The sequence below is a fragment of the Apis florea genome, unplaced genomic scaffold (genome assembly GCF_048593485.1).
Source record: "Apis florea isolate Af1SG1 unplaced genomic scaffold, ASM4859348v1 contig_2492_pilon, whole genome shotgun sequence".
In the NCBI taxonomy this organism is placed as follows: domain Eukaryota; kingdom Metazoa; phylum Arthropoda; class Insecta; order Hymenoptera; family Apidae; genus Apis; species Apis florea.
In genome coordinates, this window is record NW_028256593.1 from 3855076 (window position 1) to 3870597 (window position 15522).

General features: G+C 39.0%; 1 protein-coding gene across 15 annotated transcripts in view; it reads left to right on the plus strand.

Moving 5' to 3' along the window:
• The window catches only part of heph (polypyrimidine tract-binding protein 1 heph), a 455618-nt gene that overhangs the window by 371361 nt on the left and 68735 nt on the right, over nucleotides 1-15522 (plus strand). The window lies entirely within an intron of this gene.

Here is a 15522-nt window from a genome sequence, read left to right on the forward strand (position 1 = left end):
AGAAAGGGAGTTGAGATTAGAATTATTTTTTTTTTTGATCATTTTTAAGGTTTCTTTCGTTACAAACGAAAAGAATTAATGAAATGTTGGAGAGGAAATGGTGATATCGTATCTTTGTCTCTTGGAAAATTATAATTATTGGAACATGAATATATGAAAGTAGAATAAATAGAATTAAACATAGAATAATTTTAGAACAGATATATATATATATAGAATTTTGGAAATTTTGAAGAAGGAAAGACTACAATCATATTTTTGATTATTTCCAACGTTTCTTTCGTTACAAACGAAAAGAATTAATGTTGAAAAGAAAATGGCGATATCTTTGCCTGTTTGAATTTGAATTTCCTGATATTTCGCTCAAGGATTGTGCCACTTACGATACGTGATAAATTCGACGAATGAAACTTGTATTCGAAACTTAAATCCAATTTCATCCCAGAATGTTAGACGGGCGTCTGCCTCGGCTTCGATAATATTCAAACCGTTTGCGGGTACATTTATGCTTCGATTATCGATATCTTGGCCGGTGTATCTCATTGGAAGCGCGTAATCGAAAGCTTTACGCGACAATGTCGAGCCAGTATCTCCTCTCAAAGGCTGTGAAACGCGTTTTCGAGATTCAGATTGCCTTCCTTCCATCCCGCCCCACCCACGATATCATTCGATGAATCGTGATTAATTAACGTGTCTCATTCGTACGCGTGCTGGCTTCGAGGAATTTTACACGAGAGATTTACGGTGGCAGAGAAATTGGCAGGATTTTTACCATAAATTTCCCCACCTCAATCGGCTCGCCGATATTTTCCACTTGTTCGAATTTGAATAGACGCAGGCAAATGATTCTTATGAATCTTGATTTCTCACCTTTGGACGCCTTTCTTTAAAACGTTATTTCGTAATTGCTGTTTTTAATAAAAATGGAAAGATCATCTTTCGAAATTGTCATTCCAATTTATGGAATTTCTTTAGTGTGAATCGATCGAAGGAAAATTTCTTAGCCTTTTTCGTACAAGTGGCAACTTCTTTTATCATGATTCTGAGTCAAACATTCGTTCGAGGATTTGTAGAATAAAATTAGTACAAAATATAAAAAAAGTATTAAAATTGAGAAAATTTTCGAAAAACTGATCGAATCGAATCGTGTGCTTTGATGTTGAAACTCGGACGAAGATTCTTATTGAAACGAACGATTGTGATAATCGTTGTGAGTATAAAAAAGGAATTCTGTTTCATCTCTAGATATATCGTGACTAATCTGTCGAAACAGCGCAACACGATCGTCGAAATTATTGCCAAAATAGGAACGTGCAAAGCCTCATCAACGATTCGTGGTCAATAAACGGGACGGTCCTGGAAACTCCATTATAATTAACACGTCCATAATTTATGAACAATCCCCGGGGCAATCGAGAGTCCACCGTTGGTCCCCCCACCGCTTCTCCGTCCACTGGTCTCCCCGTCGATACAACTTGTCTTTGCGGATATTAATACGATCTTTCTTATTTACGTTTCCTCTTTTCCCTTCCACTTTGTGCCATTGTCATCCCTTTGCTTCATTTATCCTTTATTATGTTATTCAATACATCGTACGCTTGAGCAAAGCAATTTTTTTCTTTTTTTTAACCAACCAAGTTTTCACAGACATTTATTACGTTTATTATTAATTAATTAAATCACCATGATTTTCGATTATAAGTATATTTCGATTTGAAATTTTCGAGAATAAAAGTAGCGAGTTTAGCGAGGAAAAAAGAGAAGAAGAAAGAAATTTGTGGTAGTAATCTTGATTGACCAAGGATCAGGGGGGAATCAGGAGGAGGGGGGGGGGGAATATTCGTCAACTTCTGTGCGTGCACGCTGGTCAACAATCTGTAAATCAAATTCCACGTTACGCTCCTCTGGTTCTCTTTGCCGCTCGTTTCTTTCTTCCGATTTTGTTAACATGTAATAAAATTTCCCTCTTCAGTTGAGCTGTTGAATTCCCTGGTTCAAACAGCGGGCCTCGATTGTACTTCTATGCGAGCTCGATTTACACCACCCTGGAAAACAAATCCACTTCTAACGTACGGGCTTTGCCAATGCACCCTCCTCCTCCTCCTCCTCCTCCCTCGCCCATTTTTGTTCCATTCCACGAAAATTTTTTTCAATAGTCCTCCCAGCCATACAATCGTCGTGTCGTGTTACTTTTCAAAGTTCAATGAAAATTTCCTAGTTTCGAATATATGTGTGAAAATGGAAGAAGAGGAAACAGGGATCGAGTAGTAGTACGAGTACGTCATTGGTCAGACAGGATTTAATTTTCTTATTTTCACTTGACGTTTGATAATCATTTCAAAGTAATGTTATTGCAATATCATTTATTTTCACGATGTTTTTTTTTTTTTTTTTTTTTTAGAATTGGATCGGTTTTGTAGAATACGAAGAATTCGAATAATAACGAGAAGAATTTATAATCGATAACGTTTTCAATCAGTTAGAAAAGTAGCGATAAATATAGGAAAATTAATTTATATCGGATTGTAAACAAAGTTAATGATCGAGCGTAAAATTTAAATTTATTTTACGATCTTTATTTGCTATTGTGTCATTCGATCGATCGTCTATTACTAGTCGCATGACTAGTTCCACGTATACGTGACTTTCAACTGTTTTTCGGTCTCTTGCTTTTCGGTGGAAAAATCGCAATTTTTAGAGAACGAGATCGATTAACGTGGCTTGTAATCGATAGCATTCGCACCGAAGCGCTTCCGGCAGGAGGAGCATCATGGAGGAATTAGTTCCCGATGAAATACGGATCCGATATCGTCGATATTTATTTGTATTGTTTTTGTTACGGGTAAGAAACGAGCCAGCCAACTTTTTACGACACTTTTCTCTCTCTCTCTCTCTCTCTCTCGCCATAAAGTGAGGATATTACTTATTAATTACGAAAGTTTTCTTATAGCTTTGAAAAGAAACAGGAAATACGAGCTTTCTTCTTTTTTCCCTCTCCTCTTTTTTCAATCGAAAATAATCGTCGTATATTGCGAAGAAGAAAGGAAAAGACGTTCGTTTCGGCGGGCCAAAGTTCGAACAAAATTCAACGCGATTCTCTATTCTAAATATTTTGAATTAAAATCAAAACGAAATTTCAAAAACGAAAATTTCCTCTACCCTTTCATCGAAATATCATTCCATTTCTCGTTTTCTCGGATTAACTCGAGATCCCAATCTCTCGAAAGCGTTCAGAGATCGAAAAAAAAAAAAAAAACACCAAACGAAGCACAGTTCCTCCCAACTTGCCCCTCCCATCTTCGTCTTCGAAACTTCCCCCATAACCCACTTCCGCGCCATCTATAATTCATGGACGCTCCAACTTATCATCGTCCCGAGCACTGGCCGTAAATCGAACGCGCGTGTAAAAATCGAATGCCTGGTGATTCATCGGAGGCCTGAGATCTGATAGAATGGTTGATTAACGTTAATGAGCAGAGTGCCGAGATAAGTCCTGACAAAGCGGGGGTAAGGGGAGTGGCTGGAGTTTCACGAGGACGACACGAGGATCCCCATGGGGGAGGGAGTTGTCAAACTGCTCTTCCCTCTCACCCTCCTCGGCAACTTGCCGGAAACGGACACCTATTCCGCGGGGAATGGGAAATTTCGCGATCACGCGAGCAGGGAAATGGCGGATAAGGGTGAAGACGATCTTTCACGTGTGCCCGTGGTGTTTAGGATCGCTGAAAGTTTACGTGCTTGGAAGCTTGATTTTGTGTACCAACCGACTGTAACAAACAGTTGCATCGCCGAGTATTCGTATACTACGCAAGGTTTCGATTATTGAAAGTTTAACGTGCAAGGTAAGAAAGTGGTACGAATACGTCGTTGATCAGACTTGATACTATCGATGCAATAGTGAAACGTACATTTCTAGCAAAAATTATTGGAATTAAGATTAATGAAGTAGTTTAGATTGGATAGTATTCGAATATGTACGAAGATTTGATTATTGTTAAGTTTAACGTGTAAAATAAAAAAGTGGTACGAATACGTCGTTGGTCAGACTTGATACTATCGATGCAATGGTGAAATGTACATTTCGAGCAAAAATTATTGGAATTAAGATTAATGAAGTAGTTTAGATTGGATAGTATTCGAATATGTACGAAGATTTGATTATTGTTAAGTTTAACGTGTAAAGTAAAAAAGTGGTACGAATACGTCGTTGGTCAGACTTGATACTATCGATGCAATAGTGAAACGTACATTTCGAGCACAAATTATTGGAATTAAGATTAATGAAGTAGTTTAGATTGGATAGTATTCGAATATATACGAGGTTTTGATTATTGAAAGTTTAATGTGTAAAATAAAAAAGTAATACGAATACGTCGTTGATCAGGCTTGCTATTATTGATATAATACTGGGTATATTTCCATAATAAAAAATATTGAAAAAATGAAGTAGCTTAGATTGGATGAAATAATAGTTTATAATAATAGATTGAATTGTAATTAATAAAAATTTATTATTATTATTTTTTTTTAAATTTTTCTATTTCAAGATTCTTCAAAAATTTTACTCTAAAAAGAGAACCTTAATATATATATATATTATAACGTCATATATTTAAAAATGATAAAAATATTTAAGAAAAAATGCAAATAGTATTTGAATTACATTAATACAAAGAATATTTGCATTTTAGTTTATTTCTAAAGATTCTAAAAATGTTCTTTCCCCCTTATTGATAACGCCCTTATGATTTTTGGAAGGGAATGAAATAGAAAATTATTGAAGGGAAACCTCAAACGTTTCTCTATGATCGCTCGAATATAACGAGAAATTCGATCTGGGGTGGTTTTTTCCCTCGAACGAAGCACGAAATTAAACGCAGTCACGCGTGGACAGACGCCGGAGAATTTCTCGAAACCACTTCAACCCACGTCGTTCAAGCGGAAATTTCCGCGAATGCGAAGTATTTTAGCCACATAAAGTGCGCCAGAAGAATAAAGCAGTGGACTGTCCAAGGGGTGTGCAAAGATTCACCGGAATGCCGCACGATCGCCGACTATTTCGACCTGAATTTTCGCCGTTCTGTGATTCATACAGAGATATTTGTTTCGTCCATACGTCCATAAATACAGAATTATAATTCAGTTTCGTTTATAACATTTTATCTCTATCTCGAATTTTTCTTTTCTCAAAATAAAAAGATATTTCCAATTCGATTACAAACTCGCGTGCGAAACACGAATAATTTTTCAAATGAGATAAACTTTTTAAAATTACAAATTTCTCTCTTTTTCTCTCTCTCTCTCTTTATTTTCTTCTTATCACGCTATACCATTTCAAAAATACGCAACGTAACAATCATAAAGAAGAACAAAATATAATACAAATGAGACAATTTTTTAATCAATTGCAAAGATCATCCCATAAACAATAAAATTCAAAGATCAACCGAGAATCATTTTAATTTGAATGTATTCCATTCTAGAATAAATTATTCTATTTTCCAAAAAAAAAAAAAAAAAAAAACCACTCTCAACTTCGTCCAATTAAAATTGGCAAAGACCCTCAGAATCTTTTTAAACCTCCACGGACCTTCGAGCTTCCACGAAGACGGATGCAGATCCGACGATTCGCGACGGAAGATTGTTCGATTTTGCGGCCCCCGCGATCGAATGATTTCTCGCTGAGCATCCTCTCGTGACAAACGACGCCGGGGAAGCAATCGCCGTGAAAGCATCGGTTGCATGCACGTGCAGCTCTCTTGATGGCGGGCAGCTTGTAGAACACCGCTTGACCACCGTGTTTCATGTCCCTTATGAGGGGGAAACGTGGCGGAAGTTGATGCCCCCCGATAAGAATTTTATGATACGCCGCGTCCAGCTTCGCCCAGTTGCGCACGTAATTGGGATTATGGGGATGTAATAACGGTCAAATCGATGGCTTCGTGGGTTTTACGTTGATCGCAGAGTATTCGGAATTCGAGGTAGAGAGGTTGGAATTCGTGAAGAAAGAAGATGGGAGAAGATGGCAAAGCCGTCGGTGGTTGTAATATTGGAGGCGTATTGAGAATTGCGGATGACACGAGAGAGAAGAATTTTGGAGCTGGAGGAAGATGTGAAAACTGTTTAGAAAAATTAGCGATCATCTAACGATGACTCTCGACCACCACTCTTGAATCGATGAGGCGACAATATTTATTTACGCTTGATTTTTTTTAAATATCGCTTCGTGAATAGATTCCTAAACTCTTTGTGTGTGGATCTTATAAAGTGGAATAATATACTATCGAATGGTTAGATTTTTTTTATCTCAAATTAGATCGAACTACATTTTCGGCGTTGGTCCGAGTTTGACACTCGTAGCGATAGAAATATTATTTTCAATGTTTTTAAATTTTGGAATATGTGCAACGAAATTGGTTCGAGTAGAGATGAGCTTGATTTTTCGTTATTGAATAACGAAATTATTTCTATTGGTTGAGAAAATAACGATAGGAAAATAGTAAGAGAAGATGAAAAATAAGAATAGTAGATAATGAATGTGAGAGCACGTTATTGTAAGATTTGTAACGATATTATCGTGATACTTGCCTTATGACAAACCGAGGATGCATCTTGGTAATTACATTATTATTAAAATATCGCACAAAGCAATATAGACTTCGATATTCAACAAATTTTCTTTCTTTATACGTAAAGATACGTAAAATATTAAAATATAAAAGTTTTATACGTTAATGTATGCGTGAAATCATTTTAAGTTAGCTAAAAAATTCACCCGAATGGGTGCAGGAAATCGTGTAGAGTTGTTGGAGCGAAAAAGACGTGGAGTGCAAAGGGTTGAGATAAAAGTGTCTATGGCAAAGAATTTTGGAAAATTGCTCGATCGTTCAACAAGCTTGCCAGCTTGTTACATTAGAGACACGTGAGGCGAAAGAATTTACTTGACGGATCGAGAATTTTCGGGATCAATCGTTGAAAAGCAACGGCGAAAGCAATCACGGATCTACTTCGAGGCTCGACTTGAAATAAGCGGACCTGTCCGGATTCCGTGTATCTCACCACAACAACTTCAACCGCAAATTCGCCGTTAAGTCTTGGCCCGGTTAAGTGGAGCACGTAATCGCAACGGTGTAAGTCCTCTGGCTCCTCTCTGTTGCATAAACAAAAACGCGAAACAAGGGGATTTTGTTGGCATGTTAGAGAAAAAGTATTACACGGGGGTGGGTACGGTTAATACATCGTCCACCCCCCTGGAGGCTAATATGTCAGTTAAGTAAGAAGCGCGAGAAGCTCGCCTCTGAATTTATATTTAACAAAGACGTTAAAAAACAGCTTTTTACATTTTATGTATACTAATTATATTACAGACACTCTTCTGGTTCGTTCCCAAAGAGCGTTTGTCTCTTTTACCTCTTTCCTTTTTATTATCTTTTATTTTTCGTTATATCTTTTATTATTCTCCTCCCTCTGCTCTCATTTTTCATCATCTCGGAGTAAGAGAAGAACAGATCTTTACCCGTTTTCCATTTTCCATTTTCCATTTCCTTCGTCCCAAGGAATCGACACTGTCTCTAACTCTTGTTCTCGATCAAATAAATAAACAATAAGTGTCCAAGGACAAAAATCATCGTCGTTCTAGTTGTTGCTATTGTATTTCTGCGTTGTTTTTGTTGTTTATAAATTGAAATAAGCAGGCAGGACGCCTTTTTTCAATCGCTTCGCTCCAATTTCCAGTTACTCTCCACTCTACTTTTTCCACTGCTTTTATTTACATCTTCGGTATCCAATCCTCTCGAACCGTTCGTGTCGTTAAAACTCAAAAACTTCCCCCCCCTCCCCTCCCCTCACCCCGTTAATTTCATCCTTTCCTTTTCCACTTTCTTCCTCCTCCCCCTCCAACTCGAAGCGCGAATTTCAAGACTCGTAAAGAGCTTCCTGTCGCAATTTGACAGACCTCGCTCGAGAGGCATTTTTACGAGGCGACTCCCCATCGTTTCAACTCCCTTCCTTCCTACCTCTGTATCCTCTATCCGTCCCCATTAGTCGGTAATCTGGAATAATTTATTCCAGATTATCTTGGTCACTCATTCCACCGTGTTCGAGTAACAAAATTTCTCTAGTTGAAATTAATTTATCGAATTTCATTTTCTAACAGTAGAGAAACATATTTTTGTGGAATATTGAGAGCAAGCCAAGTCATTGGCCAAAGAATATCGGATATTTTAACAATTGAACAGGGAAACCCGTTCATTTTTTTGCCTCCTACTTGAACGTTCTTCCACCCTTCCCACATTTTCTGACGAAAATGTCGACGAGAGGGCCGTGTTGGTACAAAGAGGTTGACGCATCGCCACACGACACGGAGGGGGATTCTTTCCCAGGGCTCAGACACCTGTTTCCAATAGCCTCTCCTCCTGGCCAGGTCGCCTTTGTGGCGAGAATATACGGGGCTGGCTAATGGTTTTAAACCGGGAAGGAAAGTTTCGCCGGCCTTTTACCACGAAGCCCTGTAAAAAAAAAAAAAAAAGAAAAGTATCCCGCGCAAAGCCGTGACATAATTCTGCCTTACACCGGCGGCCCACTGCTTGCTCTCTCCCCTCTTTCGAAAGAACTTTCACGAAAGAAATTTTGCTCGAGGGAAGAGGAAGAGACCGATGATTTTTAGGTAATGTGAGATCGATTCGTACGTAATTGAAGTAATTTCTTACTCAACAGGAGCCTTATCCTACAACAAGGAGTATAAGACTCGTGGTTAGGAAATTTGGAATCAAAAAGTATTATGAGCTGACTTGGTGATGAACTTCGTTAGGATAAACGATACTAGTGATGCGTGATCGAACTCCTTGCGTATTGTGACCCGAGAAATCGAGAGCGGATGGAACAAGGAGTTAATTCTTTTTTGACTCGGTTTGTCACTCGAGCCAGGTTTCAAAGAGGAAGGAAGTTTTTCTTACGAGTATCGAAGGGTAACGATACGCGCATAACGAAGGGATTGACGCAGCTTGGACAACGTCAACACGAAGGAAGGATGGCTTTGTTGCGTTGAATATAATCGATATCGATCTATCGCTCGTGTTATTTCACGCCTTAGGTGTTAAACTTGGTTGAATTTCCCTTCGTAAAAGTAAAATTGCTCAACGTAATTCGTTTCAACTTCGTTGTTTAATTTTCTCGGTGTGTAATATTTAACGAGTAACTTGGAAAGTATGTTTATTCTCGAAACTTTTTAACCAGACTTATCTAAAGTGTCTCTTCAATCTTGAAAACATTCGAGCAATCTTTAATCGTCAAAATTTTGATAACACGTTCACGGAATTCCAACCCCTTCCCCAACTAGAATTCGCGTTAAAGCGATCCAAAGCTTGTCAAAGATCATAATTCCGGATAAAATGTTCGGATATTCCGTCGAGGCGACCGTGAAATATCCAAAAATGCCAAGATCTCGAAATTTCCATGGAACGTTTTCCCAAAGATTGTCCGAGAAAAAAGGTGACAAAAAAGAGGTGTCGAGGATGAAAGGGGCGGGGACAAAGGGCAAGGAGGAGGAAAGGCGGGAAGGAATGCGTCTGGTAGGAACAATGCAACCGTGTCGTAGATCAGTCGTCAAGACACCCTCCATTAAAAATATTACGCCATCTTGGCCGTGTAGCGACCGACTCTCTTGCAACTCGCCATCCACCACGTGGAATTCGGAATGACAATGGCTCGTTGTTCAAACTGTAACCGGCGTATCGACCCGTGAAACGCGTTTTTCCTTTTTTTTTTTTTTTTTTTTGGAAAATGGTGACGTGAGTGTCTCTTTGCTCCTTCTCTAAAAGATTCCAAAGGAATATCGTCGAATTATTCCATTCGCTTGCGGTTCAATATTTGTCGAAACTGTGGGTGTCTTTTGGGTTCTTGTTACTCGCTTGTTGCATTATTATAATCGATGAGTTGTTTCGGTATTTTTATTTTATTGCAGTTTGTCGATTTTGTTAAGAATTAGCAGCTTTTGTTGTTTTGTTGTCGAATTATTGTGTTGTTGTGATAGCTTAACAGAGTAGTCTTTTTAATTTTTTTAAAGTTATTCGACGAACTTTATAATACCTAATCGACGACAGTTAAAATGGTCTTTAGTATGTGTTATTATTCATTATTATTTTGGTATTTCTAATTTGTTGATCTTATTAAGGATTTTTGGCTTTTCAGATGAATTATTGTGTTGTGATAGTTTTCATGATTTCCAATCAATAAGAGCGCAGTATCGATTTGTGAATAGGTGTTCCTTGGCTCTTTACTTCTTTATTGGGAAGTTCAAAAAATCATTTTAATCTTCGGGCGTTTAGCGCCTAATTCCTTCAGTTAAAAATATCAATCCCATCCTCGTGCATTTAACTCTGTACCTTTCACGTTTAATCCCCTGGAATTTTCTATTCCACTGTATAAAAATTAACAAGATCGACGACATGGTTAAAATGATCGCTAGAATTCTTAAAGCGAATACGCAATCACGATTCCATTTAGGGGGAACGTTAGCTTCTCGTTTTCACGAATTTAATCGAACGAACGGCACGCGATGTGCACCGTCACCCCTCGCCCCACCCTCCTCCCCGTTTCACGTGCGAAATCCAAACACGTTCTTTCAGCCCCGGCTTCCATTTTCCGGCTCGCCCCGTTATCCGTTTTGCTCATATTTCATCCCCCGCCATGGTCGAAACGGACGGGAAGAAAAATCGAACGAGGACCTGTTCGACTCGAATCCTTTCACCGCAACGACCGCCCTCATCCTTTCTCGACATCGGCCGAGGATTCGCTTCTCCGCGACCCAAGTCGAAAAGTCGTGATCTTTACTTAAGCGTATCTTGGAGCAAATTTTTCCTGATCCTCGACTCGTTGAAATTAAAGATTAACGGCGAAAAGGCAAATAGGGGATTTCGAGTGATCGATTTTTCGAAAATACTTGTGCAAGAGGAAAAGGATTTCACGTTTCTTGGAGAAGTTCGTAATCCTCACGATGCGTTATCCACAATTCTATATATTAATTATTCCAATTATATCCAATTATAATTTAAGAAGCATGTTCCATATTCAATTGTATCTTCAGATGTATTTTCTCTGAAGAAAAATATTAAAAATATTGGAAAGGTAGGTTTAAAAATGTCGTCGAAAAGAATATTAAGCGTTGTTGATGATAGATATTTTAAGTAGCGATTTATATTAGGTGTGCAAATAAATTCCTTCCTCCTTTGTTCTACGATCACAACTTGTGACCGAATTCGAATTACTTCAGCGTTCTTCCGTTCTTAAGAAGAGTCGCGATGAGCGTTCTGAAAGTTTCCAGTCCTGTGCAACGATTTCGAGCGGTATGGTGCGCGAGAAGCTTAGGAAATCGGCTGTCGAAGCGACTGAAACGGTTTGCGCGCCACTGGAAGAGAACGCTGTATCTCACGAAACGTGTAAAAAGTTATAGCAAAGATTCAAAACCGGAAATTTTAATTTGGAAGACGACGAGAAGAATCGGCAGAAAGACTGAAACAATCGATTAATCTTGTAACCGATTCATACCTAAGAAAATCTTGAATTTGGAAAAGAACTTACTTTACACACCTGACGCATAAACTCTTCTCGACTCTCAATTTCCAAAATGTATTCTCCAATTCAAAATTTTGCAAGAAAGCTCAACTCTCAAACTCGCGAGGAGGCAAGGCATCAAGTAACGAAGGATGTAAAACGAAGATCCGTATCCCCGGAAGGTCGATCGTCATCGATTTCAATCACGCAAAACTTCACTGACATATCCGACTTTTTTTCCACCTCGCCCTAGGATCGTTGAATTCCATTATCAGCCTGTTTTTCGGCACTCGACCATCCCCCTCCTTCCCTCTTTTTAATGCCTGTCGTACTTCATTCGCGGAGAAATAAAGGAAAGAGAGAGAGAGAGAGAGAGAGAGAGAGAGAGAGCGAGCGTTCATTGGACAATATTACGAGAGGGATTCGCGGCCGTCAAAATGATGGAGTGGCCAGCCAGCCAGCCAGACGAACTCTTCTGCAGTCAGAATAATCAGTCTTCCCGGCCTGTTTCCGCCTGCCTCGTTTTTCCCTTTCCGCCCGGCTCAGCGCCATCTTCTCCTTCTCGCCCTTTGGATGCCATTTCCGCGATCCAGAAATCCGCTAAACTTGAACGGAGTTTCTTTTTTTGGCCAGAGATTTGCAACCTTGTTTCCATGTTGCTTCGTCGACAATCCGTTGCCTCGGATTGTTTCGGCGATTAGTGGATTTGCAGCTTGGCGACGGGTCACATTGTCCCGTTTTCTCACGTTTTGTTCCGCGTTGAGAGCTTCTTTTTAGATTACGATCCTGGTCTCATCGAGATTTATAGGGATGGGATCGCACATTTTGAATTTTTCGAAGAGTTTTTAGAAGTTTCAAATGATTATGATTGTTTCGAATTGACAGAGCGAATTGCCAGGTTGTGAGACAGACATAGAGATTTGCATAGTTGTGAATTTTTCGACAAAGTTTCGGATGCTGATTCTTTTGAATATTTGGTGATTGTGGTAGATTGTTAGGTTCATTGACGAATATCAATAGAATATCTTTTTACGAGAGATTGCAATCCTTGTCTCATCGAGATTTATAAGGATGGGATCGCATATTTTGAATTCTTCGACGAAGTTTCAAATGATTATGATTGTTTCGAATTGACAGAGCGAATTGCCAGGTTGTGAGACAGACATAGAGATTTGCATAGATGGGATTGTAGTTTGAATTTTTCGACAAAGTTTCGGATTCTTTTGAATATGATTATAGTTAGTTATAGATTATTATAGATTAGTTAGGTCATCAATAGATAGATTTTCAGGATTCGCGTGCTGCTTGTAACAATGCTCCCTCATCGGCTCTAACCAGTTCCAAGTCTTTGGTCTCAAGGGATGCAACCTGGCCATCTTCTTGGGACCTGAGATTTTCTTAATTTCGGTATGATTCTGTTGACGGGAATAGCATTCCTTAAAAGTTACAAACTTCTTATTCCTAAGAATCTAAGAAGAAGAAAAAAACTTTTATTTCGTTTCACCTATCTCTCCTATCCCGATCTCCCTAGACAAATCACCGTGAATCAAATATTAAGATGGTAAAAACAGAGGTATACCGGAACAAATTCCGGGGGGTAGCTTTGGAATTTTTCATTGCGACTCCCCCTCCACATCGAAATTTCCAACAGCCATTCCTCTTCGATTTCGTTGCACCCCTCCTGTTCGTAACAGGATGCTCGGCTCGTTCCGCAAACAAATCGCAGGGCCGTGTTCCTCGAGGCTGGTTGAACAAGCGCAATTTCCTAGGCGGACCTCTCTCTCTCTCTCTCTCTCTCTCTCTCTCTCTCTCCACTCTTCGTCTTTCCATCCGTGTTAATTCTTAATTTCTTCATTTTCTTTTCGAGCCGCGTTGCGCCCGCCATTTCCCCGCCAGCGGGAAACAATCGTTTAAATATTTCGGTTTCGACGAATATAAACAAGAGCAAGCTCGTGCAAGGGAGGAGGAAATTGAAGCGGGGATATATTTGCAATTTGGTTCCTTGTTTTATTCTCGCGTTTCTTTTATTCTATTGCAGGAGGAGTGTAATAATAATACCGAATCTCGTTCGAGCGTTGGGGATCTTCGAGATTCGAGAAATTGACCTCGGTTCGGTAATTGTAGATCCTTGGATGGAACAAAGTTTTTGAACGAAAATAAGTTTGTCGGGACGCGTGCGACGGAATAATCCGTGATGGGCCAGGGTTATGGAGTACCTTTCGATGCTGTATTAGAATCCCTACGAGGCGAAGAAATTCCTTTCCACCCCTGAGATCTTATTTCTTCAACGTTGCTGGTTGGCAGTCTAGCTTATAGGTCTTGCTTATATTTATATCATTAGAGTGTAATATATTTATATCGTAATTTTTCACTCTAACAACAGCATTCGACGAGTCATATTGCACCCAGATAAAACACACTTTTCGCTATGATGGGATGGGAAAATTGGAAGATTTAAATATCGATACGAATTAACAACGTGCAATATTTATTTGTAATAAATAACGCTTTGAGTTTTACGAGGAAAAGTTGTAAAAATTGTGAAAAGGAAAGGAACGAACGTTATTTTTTTAATCAAATGTGAAACACATCCCCGAGAGCGAGGATGCTCCTCGGGAAAGTTCACGTTCGCAACTACGTTCGAGTTAAAAATCGGCCAACTGATAGTAAACGCCACAGGCATTGTTATTTATCGCCGCAGCTCGTATTATTTGGACCGTCCTCTCCCGAAAGAACCACAACCCGCGGCCGGTCCATGTATATTTAACCAGACGGCGGGAGTTGAAGGTTGGCTACGTCGAAACGAATTTTTCGCGAATGTGGATCATGAGAAAGTCGCTCAACGACTTTCCTTTTTCTTTCTTTCTTTTCATTTTTTCTTTCTTCTTTGCGAGAACAATGCATCTTTGCGCGAATTTACGAATTTCCTTTCTTGCTTCTTTCTTTCAGGGAGGGATGTTGGTGTTGGAACTGTTGCACGCGTGGAATAAATTAATTAGATTCGATTTTTCTTTTCAGCCTTCTTTCTTCCTTTCTTCCTTTAGTTTAGCAAGCAGAGATCGACGCGAGGATTTTTTAATTTCGACTCGAAATCACTTTTGATCGTGAAGATCGTGAAGGAAATTATTTTTCTTTTAAAAAGTCTCGAAAGATAACCACTTTTTTCCCAGACTCTTACAATTAACGTCATTGCTCACAGTTTATTATTGAACGGTTTACAAGAACAATAGTTAAAATTTGAGTGCGAAAGATTCATTTTTCAAATAGGTGTTAAATTAATCGCGTGTGAATTAAAAACAAAAAAGGTATAAACCTAGATTCTTGAGGAAACGTGCGGGCATTATATATACCTGTATCGATGAACCCTTCTAATTGGTTTCTCAGATAGTGGAAACGGATAATTGACAACCATTGAAGAGTTTTATTGCCCAAATTCTTCTTCTCCATTATTGGGAAGAGATCGTACGAGCTGTTCAAATTGTGATTAGGATGAGGATCAGTTAATCGTGATATGAAAAATATGAAAAAACAAGACAAATAAAAATTCAATCTATCTGAAGGAATGAAAGTCAAATTAATTTTGTAATTCTTCTTGGTTAGAAGAAAAAAAAAAAACTCCACTTCACAGGCTGGGAATAAGCTTAATCGAGCAGAAGAAAATTAAGTCCATATTTATTATGATCCAAGACTAGGAATAAATCTCTCTCTCTCTCTCTCTCTCTCTCTCGGTTCTCCCCTCCCCCCTTTTCTTGCAATCTCTCCAAAAGTCGTGGGGCAGAGTTGGGCTGGCATTTTTCAAATTTGATGTTTATTGTTATTATCCCGCCAATTCTCATATTTCTCCACTCACCGCGGTTTCTTACCGCTTTTTCCATACCTCAACGTTGGATCCCGAGTGTATCTTCCAGGTGTGTTCTCCTATATTTCACAAATCCCCGATTTCTCTTCGTTTCTTATCCAACCGGTGCGCTC